Below are 10,635 nucleotides of genomic sequence, written 5' to 3'. Positions count from 1 at the left end.
GTACCCGAAGGACCAGGCTCTGTACATTTGTTTTAATTACATCTCACCGCGCCTCTCTCTGGCCCTGAGGTAGTTAGGCGCCCATCTGCACTGCATACCTGTGTGACCTTGGTCGAGTGACCCCGGCTTCCTTTGTAAAATGAGACGATCACTAGAACCTCTCTCAGGGGCTTGCCAGGCTTAAATATCATGTTATTCCCTAGTAAAGAGGAAGTGCTCAATAAATGTGAACTTGTTATTCTTGCCTGCTCCCCGGTTCGCACTTGACTCATGTTACTATTCTATACCTTAATCTCTGCCCAGGAGTAAGAACACATTTTTTAAAATACACGTACCTCGACAAGACCTAGGCAGAGGGTTCGAGAGACATTCGTTTTAAATTAAAAGCCTCGGGGCTTCCCTGGTGGCGCAGTGGTTGAGAGTCCGCCTGCCAATGCAGGACACAAGGGTTCGAGCCCTGGTCTGGGAAGATCCCACATGCCGCGGAGCGGCTGGCCCCGTGAGCCACAATTGCTGAGTCTGCGCGTCTGGAGCCTGTGCTCCGCAACAGGAGAGGTTGCGATAGTGAGAGGCCCGCGCACCGCGATGAGGAGTGGCCCCCACTTGCCACAACTGGAGAAAGCCCTCGCACAGAAACGAAGACCCAACACAGCCGTAAATAAATAAATAAATAAATTTAAAAGAACTCAAGGTCTTAGTGTAAAAAAAATAAAATAAAATAATTAATTAATTAATTAAAAGCCTCCGGTCCGTTGAAATTACTGGGCATATTTTAATTTTCCCATCTGAGTTTTGTAACCGTTGGCTTTCACGGTCTGGAGACTTTTGCAGCTGTAGAATGAAGAACTTGGATTTGATTCAGTGCTTTCGTTTCTCGGAGAGCAGAGAAGAATGAAGAAAGTGGCCAAAGAGTGGGAGGACAGCCCTAAATTCTTAACATGGGAAACTTCCAAGAAGTTTTCCAATAACCTAAAAAATAAAATCTGCATCGTGTAATGTCATTTTAATATTGTGAGTGTAGTCTTTTTGCTTTAACTTTAATGTCCCTAAAACTGTCCTAGAAAAATTCATATGCTGTGGTATTTCTGTGGCTTCCCTTATGAGACCTCTTATCTTCAGAGGGGTTAAGTGTCCCATTTTGAGGCACATATAACTAGCCTTCCAAGTTGCCACTCAGAGACAAAGCACTGATTCAATCCCACTCCTTAACACGGTAATGAAAATACATATATATGTCTCCTAACTAAGCTGGCCAAGAAAAAAATACAGAGAGCATCTAATGTAAAAGAGACCATCAATGGGGACTTCCCTGGTGGCACAGTGGTTAAGAATCCGCCTGCCAATGCAGGAGACGTGGGTTTGAGCCCTGGTCTGGGAAGATCCCATATGCCCACATGCCGTAGAGCAACTAAGCCCATGCGCCACAACTGCTGAGCCTGCGCTCTAGAGCCCGCGAGCCACAACTAGTGAGCCCGCGTGCCTAGAGCCCATGCTCTGCAACAAAACAAGCCACCGCAATGAGTAGCCCGCACACGGCAACAAACAGTAGCCCCTGCTCGCCGCAACTAGAGAAAGCCCGTGCACAACAACGAAGACCCAACACAGACAAAAATTAATTAATTAATTAAATTTTAAAAAAAGAAGAACCATGCTCACAAGTTTAAAAAAAAAAAAAAAGAGCCCATCACTGAAGACATATGGACATTAACAGGATAATAGGAGACACTATGGACAACTGTATGCCAACCAATTTGATATTATAGATGAAATGGACAAATCCTTTGAAAAATACAACTTATCAAAACTGAAACAGGATCAAACTTTTAAATCTGAATAGCCCTTTACTATTAAAGAAATCAAACTTTGTTCAACAAACTTCCCACAAAGATAATTCCAGGCCCAGATAGTTTCAGTGGTCAAATTTATCAACCACTTAAGGAAGAAATAACACCAATTGTGAACAATTTTTGTTCAGAAAATAGAGGAGGAAACACTCTTTCTCTCATCTGAGGCCAGCAAAGCACTGATAACAAAACTGAAATAGATATTACCTAAAAAAGAATTTACAGTTCAACATCCACATGAACACAGAAAGAAATACCTCTAAAAAAATCTTAGCAAATTGAATCCAGCCAGTTGGATCAAGTTGGGTTTATTCCAGGAATGCAAGGTGGATTTAACATTTAAAAACCAATCAATGTGGGCTTCCCTGGTGGTGCAGTGGTTGAGAGTCCGCCCGCTGATGCAGGGGACGTGGGTTTGTACCCCAGTCCGGGAAGATCCCATATGCCGCGGAGCGGCTGAGCCCGTGAGCCATGGCCACTGGGCCCGTGAGCCATGGCCGCTGAGCCTGTGCATCCGGAGCCTGTGCTCCGCAACGGGAGAGGCCACAACAGTGAGAGGCCCGCGTACTGCAAAAACAAAACAAAACAAAAAAACAACCAATCAATGTTACTCACCGTATTACAGGCTAAAAAATAAAAACTATATGATCATCCCAATAGATGCAGACAAGGTGAAACCTAGCAGGACCTTGTGGGGCTCCTGGGCACAGAAGCCTTTCAAACACTTGCTAATCAGGGAAGGGAGGGGATGCAGAGACAAGGGAGGAGCAGTCAAAAAACATTAGTGTAGCCTTGGGGCAGGGTCCGTAACAATATCTTTGAGCTCTTTTACAGAACTAAAACCCCCCCCAACAAATGGAAGATGTTAGCATTTTTCATTGCAGAGAAGCTCATCGTGAGACCATATGAAGCCAGATTAAAGGAACGGGGAGAAGCTCATTAGTAGATCACCTGAGGCTAGATTAAAGGATTGCAGGACCTGCACACACCCTGATCCTTATCAGCAACTCCACTCTTGAACCACTGCTGTTAAACTCCTCACTAAATCCTCCCGGGCTGAGACTTTCTGTTTTTGTAGGGCACAAGCCGGCTGTGTCCCCCTTTGCGTGGCAAAGCTATTCTTTTCTACTTCACCCAAAACTCTGTCTCTGAGAGTTGATTTGGCACCAGTGCACAGAGGCCGAGTTTTCAGCATCAAAAGCACTTAAAATTCAACACACATTCATGATAAAAACTCCAAAAATTAAGAAGACTTCCACAATCTGGCAAAGGGTATCTCTGAAAAATGAACAGCTAATATCATACTTAATGGTAAAATATTGGCTTCTTTCTCCCTAATATCAGCAACAAGAATGCCCATTCTCTGTACTTCTTTTCAACATTTTACCATAGTTCAAGCCATTAATATAAGGCAAGGCAAAGAAATAAAAGATGTAATAATTGAGAAGGAAGCAAAATTGTCTTTGTTTTCAGATGACATAATAATTTACACGGAAATCATAGGAATTGGCAAAACTACTAGAACTAGTAAGTGAACTTAGCAAGGTCTTAGGATTCAAGGTTAATAAATAAAAATTATTTGTATTTTTATACAGTAGCAGCAAATAGTTCTAAATTCAAATTTTAAGAGTAGCTAAAGTATATGGATATAGATATAGATATATAGGTACATAGTATAATGTAGAAATAAATGAAATAAAAGAAGCTATATGGTTGGTAACCAAGCATAGGTAAAGTAATTCAACATCAGCACGCATTAGGGAAATGCAAATTAAAACCACAGTGAGATGTCATTACATACCTATAGAACATTTTAATCAAAAAGAAACAAAAAAAACCCCTGATAATATCAAGTGCTGATGATGCGGACCAACTGGAACTCTCATACATTGTTAGTGAGAATACAAAGTGCTGCAGCCACTTTGCAAAACAGTTTGATGATTTCTGATAAAGTGATGTATATACTACCCACCATACAACCCAGCGATCCTGTTCCTAGATATTTGCCTGAGAGAAATAAAAACTTATGTTCATACTAAAAAAAATGTATGTGAATGGCTACAGTAGCTTTATCAATAATCATTCAAGCCTGGAAATAAGCCAACTCTCCTCCAACATATAAATGGATAAGTAAACTGTGGTCGATCCACACAAAGAAATATTACTCAGCAATATAAAAAAAGTTAACTGCTGATCCACACAACACGTCTAAAACTCCAATCAAGAAAGCCAGAGTCGGGAGGCTCAGAATGATTCTACTTATACGACATCCTGGAAAAGGCAAAACTATAGAGGCAGAAAACAGATCAGTTGTTGCCGGGGACTGGAGGCAGAGGGAGGGGTGTACTACAAAGGGGCAGGAGAGGATTTTGGGGGGTGATGGGATGGCTCTACATGTTGATAATCGTGGCAATCACATGACTGTGTCTTTGTCAAAACACACAGAAAGGTACACGAAAAAGGGTCAACTTTCCTGTATGTAAGTTATACCTTAATAAACCTGACCAAAATATTGTCTTTCTATAATATTAGCAAAAAAACACCTAGAACATGAAGTTTTTAAAAAATATATTTTTAAAGGCTCTCAAGGAATGCTTATTCAAATGGATTCCATTTTTAAAGCACTGACATATAAAAGGAGAATGAAGAACTGAGGGTATTAAACTAAAGAGGGAAGAACTCTGTAGATCAAATGCCCCTCAACGCTCCTCCCCGGTGCAGCGAAGCTCACCAGGGCTCTAGAGGAGTCCTGTGTCCTCCACACAGGATGTGTACTATTACCTCTTAACACAGACCCATCCTAAGGACCATAAACATTACCTGCCAAGGAGCTGACATTTACCACACTGAAATCCTAAAGGAAGTTTTCTCTTTGTATAGTATATACCCGAAAGTAAACATTATGAACAGAGGGGACTGTTAGGGTTCGGCAGGTATCTATACTCTGGAAACATCACAGCCATGAGTGTGATGCTGCAGTTAGAAGGCAATGTATTATTAAAAAGAAATGTCAATAAATTGAGATAAGAACAGTTTAGAAACATGTATCAATATTTATTATATATACCAACTTCAGGTCTTAACAGTTATCAGTGCTCGTTTGAAAACTCACTAATGCTTGTTGCAATATAAGTTCAGTGCTGGTTAAAGATTCTCTTAAGAGTGGACAGCTTCCATCTTTCTTCACAGGAAATCAGATCTTTGATTCCAGTCTATGTAACTAAGTGGCCAAAATTTGGCTCCCAAATGTCTAGTTGTCTCTTCACTCATCTATGTTTTGGTTGTGTTCCTCTGAAACTGATTCACTTCTGCAAACTAGAGAGAAGTAATGGTGTATGTATAGCAGTTATGAATGTAACACTGTTTTCTTTCTTCCTTTCATCCATCCATCCATCAAATGTTTGTTTAGTGTCTACTATGACCAATGACATGCGTGAATACTCACAATAAAGATAAGTTTATCTAACTATATTGTGCTTAGAACAGGGCCAGGCACTGTATTAACACATTAATCCTCACAAACAGCCCATGAGGTATTTTACCAAAGAGGAAACTGAAGCATAGAGAGGTTAATTTGTCCAAGGTCACACAGGTAGTAAGTGGTACAAGCTGAAGCCAAACTCAGACATTCTGACTCAAAAATCACCACTGTCCTCTGATAAAGGTGGAAAACGAGACAGGGACCACCAGATCATGCAGGGCAGGGCACTTCACAGGATGACATTTGGTTTCTTTTTAATGTTAATACAAAGAAATGAAAGGTTTTCTACATAGGGCTTTCTATAAACCCATTTGTGTTTTCACCAGACGGGTCTGGCTGTAGCATGGGAAATGCATAATTTTATTATCTCACAGTTCTGGAGGTCAGAAGTCTAAAATGGGTCCACAGGGCTGAATTCCTTCTGGAGACACTTGCGAATAATTAGTAGTAGTAGTAGTAGTAGTCTTTTCCAACTTCTAGACGTTCCCTCCTTCCATCTTTAAAGCCACCAGTGTAATATTTTATTTCCTCTCCCAGCCTCCTGCCACTTTCTTACAAGACCTTTGTGATGACATCACCCCCACCCCCCGCCCCGCATAATCCAGGATCATCGTCCCATCCAAAGATCTTGACCTTATTCACATCTGCAATGTAAGATGATGTGTTCATGGGCTCTGGGAATTAGGATGTGGATATCTATGGGGGACCATATATCAACCTACTGCAACCCCAAGTGTGTGCTTTAGTGACTGGGGATGGGAAGACATAGGAACACCATGGATTATTAAGTTACAAGCCAACTGACTGTTCAACTTGGGACGTTCACTTCATGGATCTTAATGAGGAATACTTTCTCCTTTTTTTTTTTTCTTTTCTTTTCTTTTCTGGGCTTTAGGCAGGTGGTTTTATTTCAAGTAAAAACACAAGGCTGAACAGAGGTAGAGCTATTAAGTGGCAGAGTGACAGCCTTTGGATAGTAGTTCTGCATTCCCCCTGGCGGCACCTCACTCCAGGACCCTTGAGCAAAAGCCCTCCTTAATCACTGCTCCCAGGAGCATTTGCATTCTAAACTAGGACAGAGAAGGGAGACTCATGCTTTGCATAAAGATATGACTTTATAATGAAAGCATGTTAGGCTCCTTGGAGACATCTGAGGCAATATGTAACAAAGGCAGAATAAAAACGTAATTATAAGGAAATTTTAATATTCTGCAGTTTTGTCGTGGTGGTAGTGATCTACTCAAACCTGTCCCCCACCCTTTTCTTTTTTTTTTCTTTGTAAGGCACACTGAGTAATTTGTTTAAAAGAACAAGTTCTGTTTCAAGAGTGCGTTCTTTCACTGAAACAACAAAAAGTACCTGTTTGAAGAAAAAGTCATTCACTCGTTTTCTTCTCATAAAAGTTTAATAGAAGCCAACTAAAGTTTAAGATGTCCCAGAGGACAAATAAAGATATTTCTCAGCAAATGTAGAATTGCAATTTTCATTGGTGCTAGGGGACTTTCCACACAAATGCAACTTTATTTTACATTTAAAACAGGTAAGTAAATAGACAAATCAATTTTAGCAGTTCTGAAATTTCATACTGGGTCATTAGTTTTAAAAGATGGGACTTCAGTAATAGTTAAAAGAACAGAGGCCCAAGGGTAAAGACTGAGAATAATCACCTTCAAAATTCTGACAGCAGCAGCCTCAGATCAGAACCAAGAGTGGTGGCACAGTGGTTAAGACTCTGCCTGCAAATGCAAGGGACACAGGTTCGATCCCCAGTCCGGGAGGATCCCACATGCTGCGGAGCGACTAAGCCCATGCGCCACAATTACTGAGCCCACAAGCCACAACTACTGAAGCCCATGACCGTAGAGCCTGTGCTCCACAACAAGAGAAGCCACCACAATGAGAAGCCCTCATGCCTCAACGAAGAGTAGCCCCTGCTTGCCCCAACTAGAGAAAGCCCACGCGCAGCAATGAAGACCCAACGCAGCCAAAAATAAACAAACACATAAACATTAAAAAAAAAAGAGGAGTCTAAACCAGCTTTCTTGTGATGTTCTCCATCACATTTATTACTTTTAAATATAGGAATTCCTATGGAATTCCCTATTGTAATTACACAAACCCCTTCTTCTTTCCTTAAGACTGCATACTCTGATGGATTCTGACAAGACCAAGCTAGATAAGATTAACACCTGTCTAGCATAGAAACATCTAGTGGTAGAAACAGAGATATAAACATAATATTCAGTGCAGCATAAAAATAAAATTGACAGGTAACTGCAGCAATTGAACATACACTCAAAGTAAAGAGAGTGGAGTCAGAGATGCCTTCCCACAGGAAATCAGACTTAACCTAAAGTAATTAAAACTTTCTCAAGACGAGTCTCCTCCCCCGTCCCCACCAACACCAAGTAAGATATTTAGTCCCAGTTAAGTACTTGTTATACTGTTCCTTTTAAAATAATTATGGCAATTATATAAGGTTTTGCCATCCTGGGCAATGTGGCTTTGGAAAGCACCATAAAGAAGCTGTGCTAAGTAACTTCCCTGAGCCTCAGTTTATTTATATGTAAAATAGGTTTATAGGAATGTGTGTAAAGCAATCTGACAGTCCCAAGCACACAGGAGGTTCCTTCCAGAATAAAAGGGAACACTAACTTACATTAGTAAAGTAAGTTTAATTTTTAGTTAGTCTTTTTTACATTCTAGTTCATTTCCTGTATCTGGCTTTGAGAGCAAAGAGCTGGCTCCTGAAAAATCATTTCACACGGGCTTCCCTGGTGGCGCAGTGGTTGAGAATCTGCCTGCTAATGCAGGGAACACGGGTTCGAGCCCTGGTCTGGGAGGATCCCACATGCCCCGGAGCAACTAGGCCCGTGAGCCACAACTACTGAGCCTGCGCGTCTGGAGCCTGTGCTGCGCAACAAGAGAGGCCGCGATAGTGAGAGGCCGGCGCACCGCGATGAAGAGTGGCCCCCGCTTGCCACAACTAGAGAAAGCCCTCGCACAGAAACGGAGACCCAACACAGCAAAAATAAATTAATTAATTAATAAACTCCTACCCCCAACATCTTCTTAAAAAAAAAAAAGAAAAGCACTCTGTGTCTGAGAGATCCTGGTGATTTACCTTGGACAAATAACTTAATTAAAAAAAAAAAATCAGGGCCTCCCTGGTGGCGCAAGTGGTTGAGAGTCCGCCTGCCGATGCAGGGGATACGGGTTCGTGCCCCGGTCTGGGAGGATCCCATATGCCGCGGAGCGGCTGGGCCCGTGAGCCATGGCCGCTGAGCCTGTGCGTCCGGAGCCTGCGCGTCCGGAGCCTGTGCTCCGCAACGGGGGAGGCCACAACAGTGAGAGGCCCGCATACCACAAAAAAAAAAAAAAAAAAAATCATTTCACACTATATACTTATATCAAATCCTTATGTTGTTCACCTTAAACTTATACAATGTTACATGTCGATTAGATCTCAGTAAAACTGGAAAAAATAAAATAGTAAAATAAAACTGATCACTGAGTAAAGAACTGAAAAAGCTTAGGTTACTGAGATTCCTTACTGAAAAAACACATGCTTTTAAATTTAGCTGTACACAGTAAATCCAGACTGATTTTACACTGGAATTGTTCTAATAACACCTGGGATTCTATTTAAACCCTGTTAGTGCATCTTTCTATTTTTTTAATAACAGTTTTATTGAGACATAATTCACATGTCATAAAATACATCTATGGTTTTTAGTACAGTCACGGAGTAGGCAGTTGCCACTGTGATCAATCTTAGAGCACTTTCATTACCTCAAAAGAAACCTCGAACCCTTTCGCAGTCACTTCCCATTCTGCCCAAGTTCTCGCCATCCAGCCCTAGGAAAACACTAGTCCACTTTCTATCTCCATAGATGTGCCTATTCCAAACATTAAATGTAAGTGGAAGTATGCAATATATGGTGTTTTGTGAACTGGATTTTTTTTTGAATTTTTGAATTTTATTTATTTCTTTATACAGCAGGTTCTTATTAGTCATCCATTTTATACACATCAGTGTATACACGTCAATCCCAATCGCACAATTCATCACACCACCACCACCACCACCACCCCCGCCGCTTTCCCCCCTTGGTGTCCATACGTTTGTTCTCTACATCTGTGTCTCAATTTCTGCCCTGCAAACCGGTTCATCTGCACCATTTTTCTAGGTTCCACATACACGCGTTAACATAAATTCCACATATTCTTAACCCACTCATCAGCTGATGGACATTTGTGTTGTTTCACTTTTTGGCTGGTACGATTCATTCTGCTAGGAACAGTCACATATAAATTTCCGTGTGGATGTATGTTTTCAATTCTTTGGAGTATTTACTGAAGAGTGGAATTGCTGGGTCATATAGCAGCTTTATGTTTAACTTTTTTGAGAAATTACCAGACTGTTTTTCGAAGTGACTGCACCATTTTCCATTCCCACCAACAGTGTGTGAGGGTTCCAATTTCTCCACACCATCACCAATGCTATTACTGTTTATCTTTTTTATTTTAGCCATCCTAGTGGGTGTGAAGAGGTATTTCACTGTGCTTTTGATTTGCATTTTTTTTCCTGATGGATAATGATGTCAAGCAGCTTTTCATGTGCATATTGGCTATTGGTACCTATTTTGAAGACATTTCTATTCAAATCTTTCACCTATTTTTAAAATGGGTTATTTCTCTTTTCACTGTTGACTTGTAAGATTTATTTTTTTTGTAGATACAAGCCCCTTATCAGGTATTTGATTTGCAAATATTTTTTCCTATTCTGTGGGTTGTCTTTTCACTTTCTTGCTCGTGTGCTTTGTTTTTATTTTTTAATTGAAGTATACTTGATTTACTATGTTGTGTTAGTTTCTGGTATACAGCAAAGTAATTCATAGATACATATATTCTTTTTCAGATTCTTTTCCATTATAGGTTATTACAAGATATTAAATAGTTTCCTGTGCTATACAGTAAGACCTTGTTGTTTATCTATTTTCTATAAAGTAGTGTGTATCTATTCATCCCAAACTCTTAATTTATCCCTCCCCCTCCACCACCTTTGGTAACCACGAATTTGTTTTCTATGTCTGTGAGTCTGTTTCTGTTTTGTAAATAAGTTCATCTGTATTATGTTTTTAGATTCCACACATAAGTGATATCAGATGATATTTGTCTTTCTCTGACTTACTTCATTTAGTATGATAATCTCTAGGTCCATCCATGTTGCTGCAAATGGTATTCCTATTGCTGGTGTCCTCTGTAGCACAAAAGCTTCTAATTTGGGTGAAGTTTATCTTTTCTTTC

General features: G+C 40.5%; 1 protein-coding gene across 1 annotated transcript in view; it reads left to right on the top strand.

The window, feature by feature from the left end:
* The window catches only part of IL5RA (interleukin 5 receptor subunit alpha), a 55,457-nt gene that overhangs the window by 1,292 nt on the left and 43,530 nt on the right, over positions 1 to 10,635 (top strand). The window lies entirely within an intron of this gene.

The sequence above is a fragment of the Mesoplodon densirostris genome, chromosome 10, assembly GCF_025265405.1.
Source record: "Mesoplodon densirostris isolate mMesDen1 chromosome 10, mMesDen1 primary haplotype, whole genome shotgun sequence".
Classification (NCBI taxonomy): Eukaryota; Metazoa; Chordata; class Mammalia; order Artiodactyla; family Ziphiidae; genus Mesoplodon; species Mesoplodon densirostris.
The sequence above is the reverse complement of the archived record's forward strand: the minus strand, read 5'-3'. Positions and strand labels throughout refer to the sequence as shown.